The sequence below is a fragment of the Ambystoma mexicanum genome, chromosome 1p (genome assembly GCF_040938575.1).
Source record: "Ambystoma mexicanum isolate Mex_15411 chromosome 1p, UKY_AmexF1_1, whole genome shotgun sequence".
In the NCBI taxonomy this organism is placed as follows: domain Eukaryota; kingdom Metazoa; phylum Chordata; class Amphibia; order Caudata; family Ambystomatidae; genus Ambystoma; species Ambystoma mexicanum.
Window position 1 is genome coordinate 272852435 of NC_090921.1, and position 25499 is coordinate 272877933.

At 48.1% G+C, this 25499-nt stretch overlaps 1 protein-coding gene and 1 pseudogene across 10 annotated transcripts in view; one reads left to right on the top strand and one right to left on the bottom strand.

Moving 5' to 3' along the window:
- Positions 1-25499, bottom strand: part of GNG7 (G protein subunit gamma 7) — a 796319-nt gene that overhangs the window by 579446 nt on the left and 191374 nt on the right. The window lies entirely within an intron of this gene.
- Positions 798-1467, top strand: LOC138475264 (large ribosomal subunit protein eL18A-like; annotated as a pseudogene).

Below are 25499 nucleotides of genomic sequence, written 5' to 3' on the forward strand. Positions count from 1 at the left end.
TGTTGTCTGAACTGTTCATGAATGGGGACAGAGGGGATTTAGTGGACATGTGGCCTTCCATTTCTGAAGACGTGCACATAAGGCAGGGGCTTCATTTGGCCTAGTTGATGTTTCGGATTATAACTCCCATTGGTCCTAGCAAGTACATTCAATGGCGAGTGATCATGGGTGTGGAAGTCCAGAACATCTGGAGAGCCATAATTTACAGACCCCGGACCTAAGGGGTTGGGACACAGAAAGACTCTGGAAGGTGGCTGCACTAAAGCTACCAATCGAGGGAAGGACGCTTTTGTGGCCACCTTGAAGGAAAAAGTTAACATTTTGAAAGCTGACAAATATGCAGGGAAAGTGCTTAAGAAGTGCAAGACCTCACGGTTAGAGGGCCTCTGAATTTCAAAGTCCAGCTTAGTCACTAGCATTATTTAGGACCAGGCGGGTTTAGAACACAAAGGAGTGATTGTAACAAACAAGGACATCGAAAGATGGCCAGGAGGCTTTGTTATTTTTTTCAGTACTTGGGAAGTGTGTGTGAGCCAACAGAGCAGTCCTCTTTGTCTATTGGATCGACTTTCAGTATCACTCCACACTGTTTGGTCCGGTCCCCAGCCCTGAGGAACAGGAACAAGAAAGAGGCCTTGTCGTTGATAGAGAAAGAAGCTCGAAAGTGTCAAGAGAAGGTGTTGAGGATTCATTTTGAAAATCGTTATGATGTCCAATCCATGGGGAAAATTCAGATTGAACCTGGATTTCAATGCACTATTCAGGAACATGTTAAAAATTGAGGCTTTCCACCTTTCCTGCCGAAGGAGCAGAAACACCCGGAGCAGCCATCATGGGAGTGGATATCCGCCAAAACAAGAAAGGAGCCCAAAAGTCAGGATATCTACCTGAGACTATTGGTTAAGCTGTACCGGTTCTTGACCTGTCGTACAACCTCCTATTTCAACAAGGTGGTGCTGAGACGACTTTTTATGAGCCGTGCAAACAGATCCCCTCTTACAATCTCTCGATTTATCAGGAAAATGAAACTGGCAGGACGTGAAAGCAATACTGCTGTAGTGGTGGGCTGCATCACAGACGTCGTTCGCATTCACGACATCCCAAGCTCAAGGTGTGTGCCCTTAAAGTCACTGCTGGTGCCCCTGACCACATCCTGAAGGCTGGAGGACAAATCATGACATTTGATCAGTTGGCTATGGCCTTGCGAAAGGGGAGAACACAGTTTTGCTCTTTGGTCCTCATAAGTGCCGCCAGGTCTACAGACACTTTGGAAGGGCACCGAGTACTCCACACAGCCACACTAAGCCCTACATCCATTCTAAGGGTAGAAAGTTTGAACGTTCCAGAGGTCGCAGCACAAGCAGCGGATACAAGAACCAACATTGCTGTCTTCACTTTGTGTATAATAAAAACAAGGTCCACCCAAAAAAAAATGTGAGGCTTTACAGAAATGAATGCTCTTATTAGTCAAAGTGGGTGTGGGGGAGGGCAAGCTGGCACTCAATCTTCAGAGCGTTCATTATCATGCCCCAATCGGGAAGCAAGACCCGAAATGCCGGAGGTTTGCGGTACAGGTGTGACACTGCACGTTCAGAGTCCTGCCATTTGGCCCGCGAATAGCTTTCAGAGATTTTACTAAACTCCCGGACCGATATTATTACTACATTTGGAGGAGATTCAGATTTTCGTGACCATTGTTTGAGGTCGGCATTCAATGTCACTGTAAAGACTGGATGGGGAGATCTGTCCTTCTGCCCACTATGTAGTTGGAGTAGATGCAGAGCACCCCAGCCTAGGTTCTCTAATGGCAGCTATGGACAAGCAACTAAGGCAAAGACTTTAGGGAGGGGATGCAGCATGGTTCTTGGGTACAGTGAGTCCCCAAGCTCCCCTCACAGGAATGTCCACACAACCGTTATGTGCCAACACAGTTCTTTCATTAAATAAAATAAAGTTCAGGTAATCTTGTACAAATAAATAACACTTAATACTCAGGCAACCCTATTTTACTAATGGCAATAATATATAGATTTTACACAGCCACAGTAGTGGCAGTGAGTTATGGTTAAGTTGCTGTTTACATAGGAAGAGCACTTTTTGGGCGGCCTATAACTCCGCTCCCCCTGGACGATTCGTCACCAAACTAGTGATGTTTGGTGCAGGGGGGCAAAAGTTATTGGGGGGGTCCCAAAACGTCTTTTTCCCCATAGACTGAATGGGGGGAAAAAAAACTTTGCGCACGCCTGCAGGTCAAACCGCTGGACGGATTTTCACCAGATTTGCAGCAGGGGCTTGGTCCCGAAAGTGTGCTTTTGTAAATTTGGTGACAATCCGTCCAGTAGTTTTCTTTAAAACGACCCAAAAATATGTTTAAAAAAATTATCTATGTCCGCGGTCACACTTCCCTGTTCGCTCCACGGACAAGATACCGATTGGCCAGGGGGTGGCGTCATGACCGCGGACACGCAACGTCTTCGCCGATTGGGTGCAGCGAGCCGCGATATGCGTCAGAATGTGCGGATGCGCCCGACATCTTGGATCCAACGACAGCGTGGTCGCCACCAGAGGCGAAATGCTGTTTCGGAAACTGTTTTGCTCTCCTACAGTGCTTGGGGAGGTTCAGAGAGTAAGAGATGGGTGAAATACTGTACATGTTTGGGCGGCATGTGTTAATGATGTATTCGCCATGCCCACCTTGTCCAGAATGTTTGTAAGTACTGAAAATGAGGGGTCTCATAAGGATAGTACTTCAGTCCGCGCTGTGCGCAGGCAACTTCAAACTGTTCCAAGGGCACGCGTGGTGTTAGCGAACATTACAATTGAGTACATGCTGCAGTTACTATTTTTGTTTGTATGAGTGTGCTACTAATTTATACACCCCCATGGGTGTGATATGCTGCGGTGGTTGTGGCCAGGGCCTAGAGTCGTGGGTGCATGGCTGTAGGCCGTAGGCCATACTCCCAAGACGCTAGGCCCTGGCCACAACCACCGCAGCATATCACAGCTATACCTACACCCGTAGTCTCGCATATTGATCAGGTGTTTGTGGGGAGGGCCTAGAGTCTTGGCTGCATGGCCAAAGGCCATGTACACAAGATCAAATTTGTACGTAGAGAACGTATAAGGCACTATGGGTGCAATATGCTGCGGTAGTTGTGGACAGTATGTAGAGTCTTGGCTGCATGGCTGAAGGCCATTCACCCGAAAACACAGTCATAAGCACTGCAGTTATAAGCCACTATGGGTTTGATATACTGGACACCCATGCATTCACATATATATGGCCTTACACCAAAGACTCTAGCCTCTGGCCACAACCACTGCAGCATATCACAGCTATAGATACACCCATAGTATTAAACTTCAATCAGGTGGTTGTGGGGAGGGCCTAGAGTCTTGGGTGCATGGCCAAAGGCCAAAGGCCATGCACCGAAGACCATATTTATACGTAGTGAAGTTACAAGCGAGAATGGGTGCGATATGCTGTGGTGGTTGTGGCCAGGACGTAGAGGCCATGCACCCAAGAACAAATTTATAAGCACTAAAGTTATAAAGGCACCATGGATTTTATATAGTGCAGTGGTTGTGGGCAGGATGTACAATTTTGGGTGCATGGCTGCAGGCCGTACGCCATACTCCTAAAACTCTAGGCCCTGGCCAGAAACACCACATCATATTACAGCAATGCATACACCCGTAGTATTGCTTAGCAGTCAGATGGTTCTGGGTAGGGGGTACAGTCTTGGATGCATGGCCCATACATTCAAAAATCTATGGACATACATCCAAACCTCTAGGCCCTGCCAACAACCACTGCAGCATATTAGACTGCCACGTTAGTGGCTGTGTAGTTATGGTGAAGCTGCTGTTTCCATAGGAAGAGCACTTTTTGGGTGCCTTATAACTGTGCTCCCCCTGGACGAATCCTCACCAAAGTTTGCAAAAAAAAGTATATCGGACACTGAATTTCTTTGGAACGTTTGTTGATGTTTGGTCCAGGGGGGGAAAAGCTATAAGGAGGGGGTTCTAAAAACGTCTCTTTTCCCCTTAGACTGAATGGGGGAAAAAAGTTTGTGCCCGCGGACATGTGGCGCTTTCCCTGATTGGTTGTGGAACAGCGTGAAGTATGTCAGCTTTCTTCGGTGCCCTCGCCATCTTTTATTCATGTTTTGGTGTACGCGGACATCGCCAGAAACACATACAAAACAAGACAGCATTGCACTTGTCACACTGATGTAATACTATTTCAGAAGGTGACCTTTAAGAAGGCTGGGATGTGATGTGGGAGCACAAACTGAAAAAGTGGAGTTTTCTTGTCACCAAAGTCATACAGTTAAATGGAAGTTCGTGCTCACTGTATCACTACCAATTAGTGCGTGTGGGTTAAAATGTTTTTGGAATAATATTGACGTCAGACTGGTGTCCTAAGTTTTGAAAACTAAGCCCACCATCTGAACTGTTTGCTGGAAACAGCGATTCTGGAGGTGTATGGGAGTAGCGGTTCTCATAATTGGATTTCAATATGTTGTTGCAAAGTAAGAATGTATTTGCCTTCTGAGTGAAGATCACACGAATTGCTTCTTTGGTTGGACGCTCAATAAGCCCAGGCATCCGAGTGAATGTATAAGGGGCAATTGTTTTTTGACCTTGAGCGAAAGGGGAACTTTAGAAGCAATTGAAGGAATGAAAGGGTCGAAAAAAATAGCAATTGATAAGGTTATGTTTTAAAATGTTTGTAAGGCACATGCAATATCAGTCCACATAGATTCTTCGGTGCGATTACACTGGTGTCGGACTTGGACAAAAAGAATGGAGGCAGTAAATATTAAGTAAGTTTACTTTTGACCACTCTACACCGACCCGCGTTTTAATTTTAAATTACCAAAACTCTAATTGTGACAATATAACTGAAGTATTATGTTTCTGCGCGGTTATATTTTTCCTCTAATAATGCAGAGTGCACAGGTTCTGCATTTGTAGGGTATGACTACACTCATCCTTTTTTAGCGTTAATATTTCTTGTTTGAAACATTATGTTTGCCCACATAGCTTTGTGCATCACTTTGCACGTTCTTTTGGTCTTGTTTGAAATCACGAAATGTAATTTTTTTTTTACTTGTCCATTCATTTTGCCTTCATAACTGAATTATCGTCTTCCTGTGTAGTTGCCATTTTTTTTAATCTTACGGCGCATGCAGAATCTTGGCGTTTGTAGCCTGTTACTATATTTACATATGGTCAATAGTAACATTTCACGAAAATGTCATGTTTGACTACTTACATTTGTGTATTACTTTGCACATTTTTTGTGTCTTTTTTGCAATTTTTTGCTAGAGGTTGGTTATTGACATGTATTTTCTGTTATGTTTTCCGCCCAGGTACATCTTGCCGTACTGTCCGTGCCATGGTTTCCAGATGCCGAGTGACAGCTTTTTCGGACGGCAAATACAACTGCTCGCGAGCGGTTGCCTGTCCATAATTATGTGGGATGACACCCTAATCCCGCTTTGCCCGTACGCTGAACTCGCTATTCGGAGCAACATCACATCATTTATGGTGCTGTAGGCCGAGGTTCATGGCGCCTTCTTGGAAATCACTGTGGAAACAAAGCGGCTGCTTTAACCAAGAACCCATAATTTTTGTATGGGAAAAAACCAACGTGTTCCTCATCTTTAACATTTGCAATGACGCCCTTAGAACCGTTGTTATCATTCACTTGAAAATGGGATTACTCCGATGGTCTGACAGTTTCTTGTTAAATAAACCTACTTTACGAACTCTAAAATGTTAAAGCTTTCTTTTACAATCCAGTCTATTATTTCAAAATGTAAGTTATTACGTTGTACGTCGCTGTATGTTTATTTACACATTCTGCGTCACGTACTTGTGCTTTTTGCAGCCTACCATAGAAAGGCAAGAGGGGCTATGTATGAAACAACCGCCTTCCCTTTCTATGGTGGCCATCTTGAAAAAGGATTTTGTTTTGTAATCCGACCCGCCAAAGCCGCCCCGCATTATAACCAGTAATCCTATTTTTTAGTAGCACACGTTACTGCTTTGCAAATCTAGACTATTACTGGCAAAGATTATTGCGTCTATGTATTTTACTGAGAAATATGAAGTACATGGAGTGTATGCAATTTTTTTTGTTTAAATGTATTTACAATGCGAAAGAACGCTCATAACGGAATATTTACTTTGTTTACGGGTGGCTTTATTTTTTGGTACGACAGGTAATAAGGCAATTTGCAAACGGCAATGAGCAAAGAGGCAACAAACGGTAATATGGTGTGGTAGATGTACGTCGGAAAAATGTGTGCGTTTGTTATTTGCAATGTAGCGGCACTGTTTCTCATGCTTCTTCAAACAGTGCTGCTGTTTCTTGGGGAGGGGGGATGGCTTTAGCTGATGTCATTTTCAGATAAGTAGAAAGTTTGCTAAAAATATATAATGTGTAGTGCATTGGTAATCGCTGCCTACCAATACGTGTTGGCACTGTGTAAGAAAATGTTGAAGGTGGACATTCCTATATCAATATAAAATCTATTTCCACACTCTCCATGAGGCATAGATATTACTGTTAAGTGCGTACTGATTCTGGGACACGTCACTGTGCTGTACGCCAGCATATTGTCATGTGGCATTCTTTGCAAGGTGTATACTGTTTAGCAAAAGAACCTTGTTAAAGGGACGTTATGGTTACGTTGTCCGACTGAAAATCTGTGACATTCAGTAAAAACATTTTTTATTAAAATGACGTTCTACTTAAATTGACCTACTAAAAATCCGTAAAATTCCCTCAAAAAAAACTTTAAGGGGACGTTATGGTTAAGTTGCACTACTAAAAACCTGTGCAATTCACTAAAAAAACTTTATGGTTTGAAACCCCTGAAATTCGCCAGTTATGGTAGGCTAAGCAACCATACCTGCCTGCACCACTGTGCACTGGTAACACTAACAGCCAGGACATGAAAGGTGGCATCACAAATGTCATTGATGACATCACTGATGATATCACATATGTAGCTCCTTTGTTTTTGTTCACTGATATATATATATATATATTCAGTAAAAAAACGTTGTCAAAGGGACGTTATGGTTTACAGTAAAACCGAAAAACACTTGACATTCGCTAATTATGGTAAGCTAAGCAACTATAACTCGCGCCACCTACGTGCATTGCTAAGGCTAAGACTAACACCCAGGACATGAAAGATGACATCACAAATGTCATTCTGTGCATGAAGATAATCAGTAGGGTTATCAGAACTTTCTGATAGTTCTGTTTTTATTACTGTAATTTCAGGGGGTTTTCGGTTTTACTTTGAACCATAATGGCACGTTTGTAAAGTTTTTTTAGTGAATTGCACAGGTTTTTAGTAGGGCAACTTAACCATAACGTCCCCTTAAAGTTTTTATTGAGAATTATCTCTCTATATATATACACATACATACACATATATATATACACACACACCTCTATGTAGTACCACAGTATACTTCGATTAAGTAAAATGCACCGACAGTTATTAAAAAGCATCTGAATTACTAAGCATTGAGTAACTTCATAGATCTTAATGTAGAAAGGCATGCAATATACAGAACATTGGCAAAAAGTTATCTTTCAGACCAAAAAGGCATTACTGTGCAAGGATCCCCCTGCACCTGGGCAACCTGTAAGGAAAAGTTAAGGTGTACAATTTGTTGTTTATTACAGCCCAGTCCAAATATGTTCATTAATAGTCTGCTTCTCTTTCTACAGATCGCACTTCCCCAAAGTAAATGGGAAGCTACAGGAGAACAGGATCCAAGAGGAATCTGGTACCCCTGGATGAATACTGAGGATGGAAGATGCTCGTCACAGTACCTCTGATTCCTTGGCAGGCGTAGTGGTAGAGTTTCTTGGATTTACCCGATGGGACCTCTCGAGGATGGACCACCTCTGGAAGAGGGAGCCGCTGGGATGTCGGTATCTAACAGAAGAAGGGAACCAAGAAGTGCCGGAAAGGCAGCAATGCAGGTTTATCAGGTCTCAGTTATCGGGTCGCTATGCCGAATTTGCTGTGGACCTCGACAAGGCTTGGATGAACAGGATAAGTCCTTGAGTGGTCATCAGTGCCTTTCAGTGGCGGCGGGTGCACTGACATTAGCAGGGGTCACCTTTTGTCATTACGTGGTTGCCCACCTTTCGGTTCTTCGATGCTGCAGCCACAGCACGGACGAAAGGGTGGTTTCTGGCGACTTGGACTCGAGCACTGGACTGGACTGCATACCCTTACCAAGCCTGGACCCTCAATACATTTTCTTTGTGGATTGGTGGTGGGAAACCAACCAGCTGCAAATCCTCTACAGGCAGCGACCCTGGATCTTCTCCAGTGCGGAAAAGTAGACAGATGTTGTGGTTGTAGTGCCACCTGAAGGATTCTTCACTTATTTGGAACTTTGGCATCTACGGGTATATGCCAGGGTACCCCCCTCTTCCAGATGATACTCAGCAGCTTGGCCTCCAGCAGTCACAAACACTCCTCCGGACCATGGGCGGCACAGATGGACTTCTTGATGAGTCAGCAAAACAGCCTTCAGATTTCATGAAGAGTTGCAGCCGCAGAAGTCTTCCTTCAGCTGGACCCAGGATACAACCTGACTTCCGCTTCTTGTTTCAGTTTTCTTATTTCAGCTTCTGACCAGGAGGTGAGTGTGAGGTCCCTTGTTATATAAAACACTCCCCATTCAATTAGGCTGCGCCAGGCTCAGCCAGCAAATCACACACAAGTGCATTCATGCAGGCAGCATCCAATCAGGCTCACAGGCATTCAGGCCATTCACCAAAATCCAGAAACCAACACTACAAAATGCAGATTGGTGGTAACTCCCCAGCCCATTGTGTCACACAAACAAAACCAGACCTCACACAACCAAAACCAGACACCCACAACACCGAATGTGATTTGACTCCATACTCCATTCATACAGGTCACAACAAGCAGTTCCTGGGAAGGCTGCAGCCAGTCCGGCAGGAGGTAGACCCAGAGCCATATATGGTACTTCCATCCAACAGCCATTCATTTGAAGGGAACCAAGCCAGGGCGTCTCAGGATTCGAGAAATAAGGGGTAAAGGCAAAAGAAACGAAGAGGCTACAGTGACCATCATGTCTTTTTTTATACGTCAGGTTAGTCCTTCAAGGGAAGGAAGGAAGGTCTCGGTACCGTCAGTCACCGGATCAGGACAGTCACCACAATGGCCAATGCAGCAGCAGGGAAACCTCTTTCTGTACATGTACATGGGAGGTCAATCAGGGGCAGCCTCATGGGTGACTGCCTGCTCTTTTGGCACAAGTGATTTAGGTTCTATTATTCAATGGAACAGATAACAGAACTGCTTGTCAATAAAGTGGTGATGGAGCATGGCAGCATACTTTTTAGTCTGTGTGGTTTGTCACAGGCTCCTTGCATTGGTAGCCTCGGAATGCCTCATTGGTAATTTGGACAAGGAAGAGGGACTTGGAGGCAATGACTGGATTACTGACAGTAAACTTCATTACTCCTAGTCCTACTGTTCTAGTCATAGTAATGGATTTCTGCCTCAGCCTCCTAATTCATTTAAGGATCCATAATCCTACTGGGAGAACATGTAATTAGTTGATTATTGGATTCAGGAGGTATTCCACATGGAAAAGGGATCCATTAGATTAATTGCATTTTGAATGTGTCCTGTCACGGAGGTTGGTGAGCTCATAAGTATGTATTGTGGCGAGTGTGACAAATCCAAGGGTTTGGGAAAGTGGGACCTCACGGGATTGACTGCACTCTAGGGGACAAGAACTCCCATTCCCTCCGGACAGAAAAGATTATCTGCTTACATGGGAGTAGCTGATGTGAATAAAACCACTACGTGTTTTACTTCAAAGAATGTTGAACTTTATATGTTTAACATCCTGTGATGAACAAACCACCCTCTGTGGTTTCAGCTACGACAATAAAGAGCTAGTGTCACTGGAGTTGTGGAGGAGAAAACACATGTAGAGGCAGGGCTCTGACGTAGCAACACGGAGGGGGCGGAGCAGCGCTGAACCGCAGAGCCAGCAGTTGTGCGGAAGGAAGAGTGTCGGGTGAAGACACTGCCGTGCCAACCCAGAGTGGGGCCAGACCGGAAAAGGAACGGCAAAGCACACCAACACCTACCTGTAGGAGCGACCACGCCACACATGGGGGAAAAGAGCAGAGCGACTCCTTTGCTCACAGAGCAGGCACACGCATTGTGCTGAATCGTGGAACCGAACACACCAAGTCCTTTGTTCTCAGTGAGAAAGCGGATGGGGGAGAACACATCCAGACACGCGTAAAACAACAACTGCTTGTATCCATAGAGGATGAGCAAAAAGCCTTGGGGAACCTCCCGGACAAGTCGCACCATACCTGGGGCAGAACCTTCAAAATAAAAGGTACACGGGTAGCCCAGGCCCTAGAGAATTGGAAAGTAGATGGGGCAAGTGGGGAGAAAAGGAAGCATATTGAAACCACAAAGCCAAGCAAACCAACATATCTGCAGGAAGGAAATGAGAAGCAGATAAATGGGAAGCATACAAGCACCCAGTTTCTGAATGTGATGAGCTCACGTAAGTGGAGAAGAGGGAATCGGGGAAATATCCCTCCACCTAAAAATGTAGAAATTTTGTTTTCTCTGGAACTGACTTTTTGTGTTGTGTGAGGTTCTGGAGAGTTTTGGGAACCATGGAGTGATTGACAAGAATGTTATATTGAAGAAGAACTGTTGATTGGACCACTGGACCTTGAGTCTGGGAAAAGGAATACCCGGAGAGACCTTTTCAAGAAGCCCAAGAGTACAGAGTACTTCAACTATATTAGTTGCATTTTGATAAGTGGTAGTTAACAGACAGATTTAGACAGAGGACTATTTTCATTTGGACTAACAATGAGCACCTTAGTTTAGTTTGTTAGGCAGGGAATCTCCCTCTAGCAATAGGGTTAGTGAGGCCTTTTCTTTAAGGCTAACAAAAAAAAAAAGACTTCAAACCTCTGTCCTCTGGTCCGAGCCCTCCTCCTGGCTTACGACATGTGAAAGACTAGGAGTAATGAAGATTACAACTCCAACGTTCTCTGTAGTACAGCAAACAGTCATCCACATTGGACCTCGTCACCAATTACGCCAGCATCATCTTCAACATTATATGCAGCCCTTTCTGCAACACAGCATACACCTTTTACCTCACACTTCATGTCAGCACCGGTATGCACACCAGCTGCAGCCTTCAATGCACCAGAGTACAACCATCACCCACTCCACACTTAACATCCCCGACTAGACCTATTCTCCATTACTGTGGCCAGAGCATGAGGTCCTCTCAAATACCGAGCTGTCCGTTAAACAGACCCTCATCTTCCTCTCCTCATAGTACTGGCAACTAGTTTCCCCAGCAACACCACACGTACATTATGAAATATGAACATGCTGTCCATACAAGTCCAAGTCTGCAAGTTGTTTGGAACATATCTTGTGCAGCAGGCCAGGACGGAAAACTACTTTTTACATTTAAAAACTGCAGCTTTAGAATTCAGACCTTCTGTACACAAGCAATCCACCACACACATGACCTCCGCCCCCTTTATATATACCATGATCAACCGTCAATACCAACATTTTCTATGCCACGCTCTACTTCAGGGACTAAACATCTATAAAAGGGATCTGCAGCACTAGAGCTGTGAAGGAGGGAGAGTTAACCAGCTGAATCTCAATAACTTTAAATTAAAATATCAGAACTCTCTTGCATATTTAAACATGAAGGAACATTGTCCTTTAAACAAACACGGTCAGGAAGTCGTACATAGGTCAGAGCATTCATGTTCGTGTGTGCTTAACAGCTGATTTCATTAGGTAATAGATGATACATAAACTAGGTGATCGTTGAGGATGGATGTTGAGCAGGGCGACAGGCAGGATATATATAATTTACGCAGTAATCATTTTTCTGTGGCTTGTATCTACTTGGAATCACATGCTTTGCATAGGCCGCTATCTAGTGGGTAGCTTGGAGTATTACGCATTTTTTCAAATTTGAAAAACAGGGTGCCAACGGGAGCATTCTTGTCACACTATAGCTATCCAACTTGTACAGGGGACCGTGATTCTTAATGCGTCAAAGTACTCTGAATGTTTTTCTAACATGACGTGGATGTCTGTTGTGAATGCAACAGAGTGTAGCTGATGTTTCATAATGTCCTGTTGCTTCCTTGCAGGTAAGGCGCATGTGATTTTAAGCAGATACTATTCAAAGAAAGGATTACTGGGTAAGTAATATTGTTTTTTTGGGGCTTGTGAATCTGTTTAAATTCACATGTTTTGTGTAGATTAGCAAGCAGTACCTGGAGACAATGGTGGGCGAGCAGCGGCTACAGTAGAGAAAAGATGCACAAGTACCGCCTGCCCTAAATGTGAATCAGCTCTTGCCCGACGCTCAACAAAACAGTGCTGTGTAAAGAACTCCAGCTCTGTATATTTCTTCCAATAGTATGTTGGCGATAAAGGCAAATGCTTCTCCTGTGCTACATGTAGAAGGAGCATTTGTAGTGACTGGTAATGTTTTATGTGCCAGTGAATGACAAGAGTTGAATGCACTTGCAAATCCATTTAGCAACTACGGAGTTGGTTATAGGGTCTCACTCCCAGCCTGCTGCAAAAGAGAATAAACATGTCATGTCTTTTAGTGATTTTATCTCATCAAGGTAAATGTGTGTGTGCATGTGTGTGAATGTGCATGCACAAACCAATTTTCTGGGTGCACCATATAACAAATAATGTCCACTTGTTCAAGTAACAGTGTCTAGTGTTGGGATTTCAGGCTTCCCTTAGTATCGCTATGCATCTTGTGGTAAATGTCTAAACTCTACAGCTTCAAGTTCATTGTGTTCATGATGTGTTAATTGTCCCTGGTGTTGTGTTCTTAAGTCGAGTACCATCTGAAGTTTTATAGGTGGTTGAATAGCCATCCTTATGAAGTTAGGATACCATGTTTGCCTTCCCAACATTGGCGCAATTAATAGGGTAAGCCATCTGTGAAGTAATGTGTGTACTAGCTTTTGGAGTAGAGAAATAATGGGGAAAAGCATGTGCAAATATCCCAGACCAACTCATCCATAGAGCATTCCCCAATGACCGTTTCTCTGGGTTCCTAGATGCAAGGTTAGGATGGCATTCTAAGCAACTGCAAACAAATACACTGTTGGCTGATACCTTAGGAACCTTCTGTGGCACGGAAACAGTAAAATATGAAAGTATGCATCTTTCATGTCAGTGCAGTCATGTATATTCCCTATTTTGAGGAGTGGTATGACCTCTTGTAGCGTGGCCATTCTTAACTTTTATGGCTTTAAATACTGGTTTGCTGGCCTGGGATCTAAGATTGATATTTTTGTCTTTCCTGGGTAATAGAAAGAAAAGTGATTAAGTGCCCAGGTTTACCTGGTGTCGTGCAACTGGCTCAGTGTCATTCTTTAGAAGGAAAGCTTCAACTTCTTTCTCTAGCAGCAACATATGACCTGGCAGCATTTTCCCCTCACATCAAGGTAGATTGCGCAGTCTCTAGTAACTCTATTCAGTAACCCTGGGCTACTGTGTCCAACACACACTGACCTGATGTCACCTCCTCCATGCGTGGGTGAATGTCGGTATGGGTCCTCTTACTGGAGTGGCATGGGAGGGGACTATTATCTTCGATGAGTCAATGTTTTGAGAGCGACACTCGTCTTAAGGTTTTTCCGCTTCCTCTTGGTTTTCCTCTGCAGGGGAAGACTATTGCTGTGGCTATGACCCTGAGAACCAACTTGACCCTGATGGTTGTGAATATGCCCAGCTCAAAAGGACCACGGGTCTACCAGGGAACTCTTCTTCAGTAGTTTCTTCCTGATACTTGACCCAAAGTCTTTAGAGTATCATGGTCCCATTTCACCCTTTCCAGCGCCTGATATACTTAAGAGAGTTGCGACTCTTTGGTTTGTGGATCCATGTAGTAGCGCCCCAGCTTTAAAACCTCCACTGCTTAATCAGGCATGCTGCTTGATGACAGTTGTTCCTTCCACCTGTCTCTGTGCTGTTTATACGGCGTCTAGTGCATTTTTAATGACTGCATTACCGATCTGTTATACTGCCCGAATAACTTTCCTGAAGGATCCCTGAGGTTACAATGGTAATTCGTCTACTCAATTCTTCTACGTCATCCCACTGAGACCTGTTGTATCTAGACCTAAGCATCAGTGTTTGCTCTTCTCAAGCTGTACGCCGTAGAAGCTGTTGCTTTCTTACTTGAAGCGTATATGCACTTGCTCTCCCAGTACAGGGAATGTAAAGTCCGCATCATGGGTAAGTCAGCTCTTTTTAGAGCAGTAGTTACTACTAGGGACTCCGGCACCAACTGACCCCTAATGTATAGTGGGTCCGTTATGTAGGTTTTATATTTTTTCCTCTACTCTCATGATTGCAGCTTTCATTGTGACTGGTTTGATTAATAACCCACTTTCATATGGAGGCTACTTTCCCTCCAAAATGTCTTAAAAAAAATAATTTGAAAAACAACATCCTCATCTGGTACCTGTGTGAGAATAGCAAGGAGTTGTGCAGCTCTCCCTACTGAAAATTATCCACAGTTGCGGAGGATGAAACTGGGGGATCCTCTTCATCTGGTGACACCAGGACAGTCATCTAGGCTATACAGTGCTGGTATCCCCGATGTGCGCATGTGTGATCATGGTATTCCTGATGTGGAAAGGGGTCATTTTGTATGGTCTTACTGTCTTTTATATAGGCTCATCATGTGGTAGATCGGTTATGTTCTTGTTCTTTCGTGATGTTCCAAGGAGGAGTCCATTTTGGACATGGTCTTACGTCGTTGATATTGAAATCTTGGGTGTCTCAGCTTCGAATATTTCGATGCCGGTATTACTTTCTCCTTTCCACTCATCTTCAGAGTCTGTGATATCCACTGTTGTCTTCTGCTGCATTGCAGCAGAGAGTAATTTACCCCCCTCTCTGAAAACCTTGTTAACCGCTTTGTTTTGCTGAGTGGAAGTGTAAATAGCCGAAATGTGTTTGGAAAACCCCTTCTCAGCAGGTCTATGCTTGTGTCTCATTTGTTCGTGTCCGAGTCAAGGCCAACCGCACTTGACATCTAAGCTTATGTTGTGTCCTTGCACTTCTGGATTTATCCTAACCCTTCTGCTTTTTTTGTCTTGTCCTCCGTCATGGTGTTTTTGTTTGCATCTGTGTCTGTCTACTTGCAGCCTCGCAAATCAGACTTCTCCATAACTCGTTTAGTGAACGAAACAGAAGAGCTGGGGATTGGCTGCAAAGCCTAGCCTGTTGGTGCCTCTTTGTTCGGCTGTTGACTGGGTCAGCTCTGACCCCAGTGTCAAAAGTCTTATCCTCAAGTTCCAATGTATACTTTAGACTCACCCTGTGAAGATTCGATCTGCATAGATTATACTGCCCAACAATTCTAAAGGCACTCCTAAAAGGTTTGGGTTTAAACTTGAAGCATACCTGGCAGTGATCCTCAGGGTGGTCCAGGTGAGGCCACCCCACGCCAGGGGAATTTGGAATTACACCTCTGGCAAGAATTAAACAGGGCGTTTTCCATTTGGGCCTCGCAGATTAGACACAAGATTAGTTGAAAGGTGAATCGGTATTCTTCATTAATTGAAAGGGAATAAAGCCTGTCCTCTCCTCCTGCACTGTTGCCTTGTTGCGGATGCACTAGCTTCTCTGAGAAGAAGTCTGTCGGAAGCGGCTGCTAGCTAACTTTCCGATGTATGAGGCAGTGCGGCTTGACAGACTCGCTGGTTTCTTGCAGTTGTGGGTCCTTTACTCTAGCCCGAGTGCGACGAGCCTTGGAGCGGTAGAGGGGAGATCGGAACTACGAGGATTGTGCGGTTTACGGAGCACGGTGCTCGAGAGACGCTGACGGCATCTTGTGTGCTGTGTTAAGTCCTCCCCGCCCCCCAGCGGAGCTACGCTGCGGTGAAGAGAGGCACACAGGAACTCTTCCCCCTGAGGACCCACGAGGGTCAGGGCGAGTGGTGGAAACTACTTGGAGCTGGGATCCGTAATGGTAGCGGGCCGCTCGTGAGTTGAGCTGGATTCTGAATCAGGCTTGGGCTCAGCGGTGTGCTCTGGGTGCATTGGCATACTTGGGTGATAATTGCACCCTTGAACCCTGCCCCCTGCAAGCACGGGAAGCCTTGAAGGAAGGGCTGGTTTGAGTCTGTAGATTTTTTGAGTCGTGACATACTATATTTTAGTTCTTAGTTAAAGGCACGGATAGCAGAGTAAAATAAGGCAGTGAGCTGCGTGGGGGGGGGGGTGTTTGGCATAAACTTGTTATAAGCTAGCCGCACCAGTACCTACTCTTATATCGCTGCCCCCCCCCCCTTTCCCTTCTGTAATGCTGGGAAAAGTCGCAAGCCGCTGTAAAGCAGTGGGCACCCGGGGAAAGAAACCCTATGGATTGCGCTCAAACGAACAGTCTAATGATGTTGGTGTTGAACTACAGAAAGACGGCAAGGAGGGGGAAAAAGGATGCCTTTTTTCCGGCTAAAAATCCAGCCCAGGCAACATCAACGCCTCTATTAGACACAATACCCACTCTAGCGGAGGCTGATAGTAGCCATCTACTGTTGGATCTGGATAATGATTCACTACTACAGCTATGCTATGCCCTACAGGAACGTACGACCCCTATTGTAGGTGGGTGGAAAGGAGAGGCTGCAGAAAAAGTACAAACACAGTTGCAGCTACCTTTGCCAGACCACCCACTAGTAAAGGAGGTCCAAGTCTTTTCACCAACAAGGAGTGAGGTAATCCTGGGACCTGCGTCCCCTACAGGGGCAGTTGTGGGTACCCCACTGGTTACTGAAATAAGGGACACTCCTCAGCCTGATGCATGGGAGGGGGCAGCTAGGTTATCTGCCAGCCCAGACATGTTTTATGAAACAGTACTGCCTTCAAACACACACACACTCACAGAGGAGGAGTATAGTACCCATGAGACCTCTGTAAACCATAATAATGGCATTTAAAATTTTGCGGTTAAAATTTTATTAAAATTGTATGGCACAATGCATGAAGACCTGAAGCTTCAGGGGGTCGCAATAGCAAGTATACATGAACACTTAACAATTTTAAATCGACCCAAAGCAAGGGCAATTATTGATTTGCGGGGAGGGGATGCCCCTCAAAAACCATTGGCTGCAAAAGGGATGTCCCAAGATTGTGCCATTGTGGAGCCGCCGGCAGTGAATCTGGATTTGGCACCATCACCGTCCCTTGCAGATCTGATAAAGGGTTCATCGGATTTAGTGTCAGTAACTAAACTCCAGGGGAGACAGACAAAGCAGAAAACACTAATGCCACAAACGAAGACAATCACTGATCTGCCGACTCCAAGTGATAAACATGAAGGGAATCGCCCTCCATTAAACTCAACATTGCGCCCTTGCAGCGCTAACATGTAAAAAAAACAACGAAAAAGAGCAGCGAGACGCAAAAGTCGGTCGGCACAGACTGTGGATACACTAACCAGCTGGTTGATAGAGGAAGGACCGGCTTGTATAGTGTCCACTCGGGAGGAGGATAAAGCTACTAAACAGGATCATATAGCCTGTAATCATGTAGCTCGATCAGATGCCCCTTTACAGGAGATTCAGGGTCTATCGGCTGTTGTCAAGACGGCAGCTAGTAATGCTGATGTTCCCTCTTCTGACTCCTCCTTTGTACACTCTCCCCCCTCTCCCACCTTAGTATTACCACAGAGAATTTTGACTATTGCACTTAAGGTAGTTGCAACTGGGCGGCAGTTGAATCGTGCCTCACTTTTGTCACCGTTTAATAAGGTACCGTCTCTTAGGATACTTAATTCTGGAGACTTTGACTTTGTGGAACCACTTCGCCCATTGAATACTATGACTACCAAAGTTCACTGTAGTCTGCCTGAGACTATAGCTCTTATTAGATCACATTCTGTATCCTTGGGATATTTAGGGTATGACTTGGACATACCGATAAGGATGGAAATTCCTACAGAAGGATGTGTCAAATGTAATTGTCCAAATCCTAAACCTGCGGTCTCTAAAGGTGACCCGAAGGCAGTAGTTAAATATAATGATAACCAAGGTTGGGAATGGTTAAAGAACATTATTGCTACAAAAACATGCTCAGATTGAAATTGGTCAGTTGTGAGCTGGAACACTAGGGGTTTCAGCCACTGGCTAAATGGGGGTAGTGCCCAGGAAGGAACAAGTTACTTACCTGTAACTGTTGTTCTCCAGCATGGGTCTGGCATGGATTCACATGCTCATGAATATTCCCCGTCGTCAGGCTGGGAATCCTCGGTAAAGAAAAAACCAGTATCAGTTTCGTTTCTGATCTGTCTTTCGTAGTAGTAACCAATCACTGGTCTCTGCGTCATACTGACCACAGCCAATGACTGCCCTCTACCTAAGCCCCGCCTCTGGCAGCCATCTTCAGATTTGGAAGCACGTGAAGTGGCAGTATGACCAAGTGAAGAGCCGCAGAGGGGTAGGCGGGAGGGTTCGCATGTGAATCCATGCCAGACCCATGCTGGAGAACAACAGTTACAGGTAAGTAACTTGTTCCTTCTCCAGCATGGGGTCTGGCATGGATTCACATGCTCATGAATAAAGAATACATAGCAGTACACACATGCACAACCACGGGAGGTGGCAAAGGCTCAACATTAAGCATTTCATCAAACTCAACATCAAGCAATCTTACCTCCTCAGCAGGCTCACCTCAGGCAAACAGGTTGCGCAGCACTGTTTGGCCGACCCTGGACTCCTCCCTGGAACCCAATCGACGCAGAAGAATTTCGTGAAGGTGTGCGTCGACCTCCACGTAGCAGCCCTGCATATGTCCAGCAGGGGTACACCAGAAAGGAACGCCGTGGTAGCTGCGATCGCTCTGGTGGAATGGGCTCTCGGACGGCCAGGCAGCGGTCGGTTTGCCAACCGATGACAGTACATGATACAGCCGGAGAGCCATCTGGAAATGGAAGCCTTCGAGAGAGCCTTCCCCTGATTGACAGGTCCAAAGTTCACAAAGAGTTGTGACGTCTTCCGAAAACACTTTGTGCGGTCCACGTAGAACTTCAGCGCTCTAGCCACATCCAGCGAGTGCAAAGTCCTCTCAGCCGGCGACGAAGGCGACGGGAAAAACACAGGCAACACCAAGGGTTCGTTGAGGTGGAAGTCCGACGGCACCTTGGGCATGAAGGAGGGGTGTGTCCTGAGTACCACCCTCGTGTCGTGAAAAGTCAAGTATGGGGGCTTGCAAGATAGGGCCTGGATCTCTCCCACTCATCGTGCGGAGGTGATGGCCACAAGAAACGCTGTTTTCCACGACAGAAACTTCAACGGGGCCGAGTGCAGAGGCTCGAACGGAGGTCCCATGAGCTTGGTCAGCACCACGTTGAGCTCCCACGCCGGGGCCAGAGCCTTCACCGGTGGGAACGATCTGAACAGTCCCTTCATGAACTCTTTCACCAGACGATGAGACCACAAGGACGTCCGCCCCGTGGTTCTGGTGTATCGGGAGATCGCAGCAAGATGAATCTTGATGGACGCGTGTGCCAGTCCAGCCTTGGCCAGCGTCAACAGGTACGGCAGCACTTGAGGAGCCGTAATCCGTAGAGGGTTAATCTTCTGTGCGTGGCACCAGACAGAGAACCTCTTCCATTTGTGTCCGTAGCATTTAAGAGTCGAGGACGCCCTGGCCTTTGCAAGAACCTCTCTGCAGTCGGCCGGTATGTCGTATCCTCCAAACTCTAGCGCTGCAGGAGCCAGGCCTGCAAGTTCAGCGACTTCGGGTCGTGGTGGAGGATGGCGCCTCCTTCCCTGGAGAGCAGATCCGCGTCCACTGGCAGCTTGATTGACGGGGACGCTGACAAGTCCAGAAGGTCCGGGAACCATATCTGCCTCGGCCACGCAGGTGCGACGAGGATCATCCTGCACCGTGACCTCTTGAGCTGGTTGATGAGCCGGATCAGCAGTGGCAGAGGAGGGAACGCGTATAGGAACAGGCCCTCCCAGGGGAACGAGAAAGCATCGCCCATGCTCCTCGGCTGGGGAAACCTGCTGGCGAACCTCCGGCACTGGAGTTCGTCGCCGTCGCGAACAGGTCGATCTGGGGTGTGCCCCACCGTCGGAAGAGTCGATCCACTAGATCCTGCCGTAGTTCCCACTCGTGGCACGAGCGCAGCTCCCTGCTGAGTGAGTCGGCGATGGTGTTTTTTATCCCTGCCAGATGAAACGGCACCAGAAACATCCTTTGGGCGACGGCCCAATGCCACAGGTCCTGCGCCTCCTTGGACAGTGCTGGGGACCTGGTTCCGCCCGGTTTCCTGATGTAAAACATGGTGGTGGTGTTGTCGGTGAAGATCCTCACCACCTTGCCCTTGAGGGACGGAAGGAAGGACCTGAGGGCCCAAAACACTGCACGGAGCTCCAGGACGTTGATATGGAGGGACTTCTCCATCGGGAGCCAAAGGCCTCTCGCGTGCAGATTTCCGGTGTGCGCTCCCCACCCTTCCAGGGAGGCATCCGTGGTCACTGTCTCCTGGTGGCCTGGGGTCTGGAAGTCCATGCCCGCCGTCAGATGCGCGCGGGTGCCCCACCACCGGATCGCTCGTCGGAAACTCTCGTCGAGTGTGATCCTCTCCTCGAAGTTGCCCGTCGTTTGGATCCAGCGCGCGTCCAGGAACTCCTGCAACGGGCGCATCCGGAGCCTGCACATGGGAATGAGGTAGATGCAAGAAGACATCATTCCGAGGAGGGACTTGATGGACCTCACCTTGGCCGCGTCGGCAACCAACATCCGCTGTACCTTGCCCAGGATGGCCCTGGTCCTTTCCTCCGACGGGGAGGCCAGAAGGGACACTGTGTCGAGCTTCGCTCCCAGAAACAGTGCGTCTTGCGCGGGTACCAGGTGGGACTTGGCGTAGTTCATGGAGAATCCCAGGTCCGTGAGAAGTTGGACGGTCCTTGCCGTGTGCTCCACGGCGAGCTCCCTCGTCTTGGCTCGGATGAGCCAGTCGTCCAGGTAGGGGTAGACGTGGATCCCCTCTCGGCGCAGCTGTGCCGCCACTGTTGCAAGGCACTTGGTGAATACCCTGGGCGCCGACCGCAGACCGAAGGGAAGGGCTCTGAACTGATAGTGACGCCCTTGGACCACGAACCTGAGAAATTTTCGGTGCCGCTTTAGGATGGGAATATGGAAGTAGGCATCCTCCAAATCCAACGACGACAGGAAGTCGCCCTCCTCCAGCTGACCCAGGACGTGCTGGAGGGGGACCATCCGGAACTTCTGCACCTTGATGAACTTGTTCAGCCGTCGTAGGTCTAGGATGGGGCGGCATCCTCCCGTCTTCTTCTTCACAAGGAAGTATCTTGAGTAAACTCCGGAGCCCCGAAGCCTCTTTGGGACGAGTTCGATGGCTCCCTTCCTGAGCATCGCCTTTACCTCCCGGAGAAGCTGAGGGACGTGAAGCTCTTTCCTGGCCACAGGGGGGGACGCGCGGGCACCTTCTTTGAAACTCGAGCGCGTGGCCCTGGGCCAGGGCGTCCAGCACCCAACGGTCGGTGGAGATGGACTCCCACACGCTGACGAAGCTCGCCAGCCGGCCTCCCACCGGGGTGCTTCGGTGGGGGCCCGACCCCACGGCCGGTTCAATCCTGCGTAGACGAGGCTTTGCCGCCTTGACCTCCTTGGCGACGACGGCGGGGTCCGCCTGACTTGCCTCGTCCCCTGTAAGCTTCTTGAGACGACGAACGGGCCGCTTGACGGTAGGTGGAAAATCCACCGCCGGAACCTTCGGAGGCACCCTTGCCTCCGCCGCTCCGAAAGGGCTGCCGCCGTTGCTGGAGAACCCCGAGAGCCCGGGCCGTCTCCGTGTCCGCTTTAATGGCTTGAAGGGAATCGTCCACTGTTTTCCCAAACAGGTTGTTCCCATCGAACGGCATGTCCAGGACTCTGGTTTGTATGTCTTGACGGAAGTCAGTAGCCCTGAGCCATCCACGCCACCTAAGGCACACGCCGTTGCCCAACTGGCGAAATCCAGTGTCGGCGATGTCCGTCGCAATCGTGATGGCGTGGTCCGACGCCACCTCACCTTCCTGCAAGATCTCCAGGGCATCCGCCCTCTTGTCGTCCGGTAGGAAGTCCAGCAGGGCAGCCAGTTTGTACCACAGCTCCCTGTCGAAGCGGGCTACGATAGCCAAGGCGTTGGCCACCTTAATCGTCGTCGCTGCAGACGAGATGACCCTGCGCCCCATCGTGTCCAATTTCTTTCCCTCGCCGTCCAGCGGGGAAGTCGACGTGGAGGCCGCACCCGCCCTGCTTTCTTCCTGGCCGCCGCGGAGACGACGGAGTCCGGGGTAGGCTGTGCCCGGAGGCACAAGGGGGCCGCGTCCGGGACCCGGTACTTCTTCTCGGACCGGTCTCTTCTAGCCGGCGTCTTGGATGGGTTCTTGAGGAGGGCAAGGCCCTCATCCCAAATATCGTCCAGCAGAGGTACCGAGAGGACCGTCTTCCTCTTGGCCTTGCGCCGCTGATAAAGGAAACCTTCCTTCTTCTCCTCAGGGTAGAGCTGGAAGAGCTCGGACGCCCTGGCGATCATGGAGTGAAAAGATCCAATCTCGTCGGGCGGGGGAAGCCCGGGTGGGAGGTGACGACGGCAGATCCTCGTCGTACACCTCGTCGTCCGTACCCGTTGCGGCCGTGTCAGTCCCCGTGTCATCCCCTCGAGTCATGGACGGGGAGGAGGGCTGAACGGGGCGCGACGGCTGAAAAGGAGGTGGAGGGTGAATCCTTCTTTTCTTAGGAGGGGGGCTGCCCGAAGGGCCTGGTTCCGGGTCCCCCGACGGGATCTCCACTGGCAACGGCAGTCTCGTCCTTATCTCTGAGCATAAGGACTGTATAGCCAACAAAATGGCCGCCGAGTTGTCTTGCGGCGCTGGTAGAGGGGAGTCCGACGGGCGGTCAGGGGCCCCGTCGGTACCCTCGACGATGTCGTCGTCTCCTGCGTCGGGATCCCTCCCGACGGGCTGGTCTTCTTCCACGCCAAAGCCGTGGCTTAAGACCTCGACCAGTTCTTCCTCAGAGGTTGAGGCCGAATCCACGACGACCTCCTGACCCCCCTTTTTCTTCCCCGTCCGAGGTTTCACGGGGGTCCTGTCGATGGGCATAAAAGAGGACTCCCTCCGCGGTGGCAGGGAGACTCTGAGCCCCGAGGTCGCCACCACTGGTGTAGCCTCCACAGGCTGAGCCAGGGCCGGCGCGTCTGTCTCGATAGAGGCCTTGGCCGGATGGATTAAGGCTTTCACCACCCTAGGTGCGCTCACCGCCTTCTCCTTGAGGGGGGGGACACTGCCTCGCTCCCCTCCGCCTTAGAGCTCGACCGGGGCCTCTCCAGGAGCTTCGCCGGGTGCTCGGCCTTCCTCTTACCCGACCCAGAGCGTTGGCTCGTGGTTGATGGTGCCGGGGAGGGTGCGCCCTGCCTGGCGCCCGTAGAGCCCGACCGTTCGGCGCTCCCGGTGCCAGCGGACTCGCGGTGCTTGGCCTTGTGTTGGACCCCTGTCGCCGGGGCGTCCTCAAAGGTATTAGAAGACCGCTCGGATTTCTTCCTCCTTTTCTCACCGGACGGGCTCTTCCCTTCCAGCCAGTTGGCGAGACGTTGATGGCGGTCCTTCATGGTCCGCTCCGACATGGTGCCGCAAAACGCACAGTCCTTCTCCACGTGCGTCTTGTCCTCATGTAGGCAGTAAAGACAAAAGGAGTCTTCGTCTTCCTTAAAGACATTCTGTAGCTGGCATCCAGGGCAGACCCTGAACAGCTTTCCGGGCGTCAAGCTTCCCTTCTCCTGGGCCATGACCGAGATGGGCCTGAGAAACTTCTGGAATCCTCCAAAAGCGTAGCTCGACGAATCTTCACCCTTGAGGGGCGTAGACGAATCCGACACGGGTCCCCGTTGATCGGATGGAGAGTCGGTGGAGCTTGAGGCTCTTTTGACCGAAAAAAATGAAGTTTTTTGAGAAAAAACGTGAAAAATAGCACTAACGCTCGAGAGCAATAGCACGAGGATCCCAACACATGAACGTGCGGTAAAAATCTGAAGATGGCTGCCAGAGGCGGGGCTTAGGTAGAGGGCAGTCATTGGCTGTGGTCAGTATGACGCAGAGACCAGTGATTGGTTACTACTACGAAAGACAGATCAGAAACGAAACTGATACTGGTTTTTTCTTTACCGAGGATTCCCAGCCTGACGACAGGGAATATTCATGAGCATGTGAATCCATGCCAGACCCCATGCTAGAGAAGTCTTGTTCTCCTACAAAGTTTTTGTGTTGCAAGAGACTTGGATTACATTTAAGGTGGAATTTGACGGCTACGTGACTTTTCAAGCGGAGTCCACCAAGGGGGAGCTTTGACGCCCAAAGGGAGGCCTATTAATGGGAATAAAGTCGACATATAACCTGAGTCTAGTAAATGATTCTAATTCTGGTGGCAACGTGTTAGCTGTGGCTGTGACCATGCCGGAGTGAGGAGGAAAGCAACAAGAACTGTTAATCATTGATATATATGATCCACCGGGTATCTTGAAATCCGAGTCTATTTTTGAGCAATTGGACACCATATTGACAAACTGGGTTACAGTTAATAAAAGTAACCCGATCATATTATGTGGCGATTTAAATGCGAGATGTGTAGACTTAGAAGGTTGTGGTAATTATACCAATGTAACTGACTTTTGCCGCATGCCGCAAATAATCTCTAACACTAAAAGGCAAGGTATGGTTAGACTATTTAAATGAATGGAGGTGAACAATCTTGAATGGCCGTACAACTGGTTATAACCCTGGTCAAATAACATGGGTAATGGGAACCAAGAGGGCGGTTTTGGACTATATGGTGGTCTCTGAATGCATTTTGGGTAATGTCATTGGCATACATTTTGCTCCTAATACCTATAGTGATCATGCCCCAGTTACCCTGACAGTGAGTGGGGGAGGGGGAAGGGGATTTGGGAATGTACACAGTAATGCGATTACAAATAATTCAGGTAACCGTATACGGTGGACCCAGGTCAATATTGAAAGAATGAGGACCTTGATTTTTCCTGAGGGATGTTGTATGAAGAGTGTATTAGGGGGAAAAATCCCCTGAGGAGATAGAGGCATGGATACAATCTCTCACTCAGTTTCTTTTCAAGCGACCTCAGGTTCCCAAAATCAAATGGAAAGCAGTTGATAGGGGCAAGTTTGACATTAAGATCCGGGATCGCAAACGGTAAATGCGGCAAGAAATCCGAGCCTGTAGACTGGCTTCTGCTAATAAAATGAGCTAGCAGGGGAGGTTGACTAAGATTAAGTATATCAAGCGGCAGCATCATTCATGGCTTTATCACCATCGAAGTCC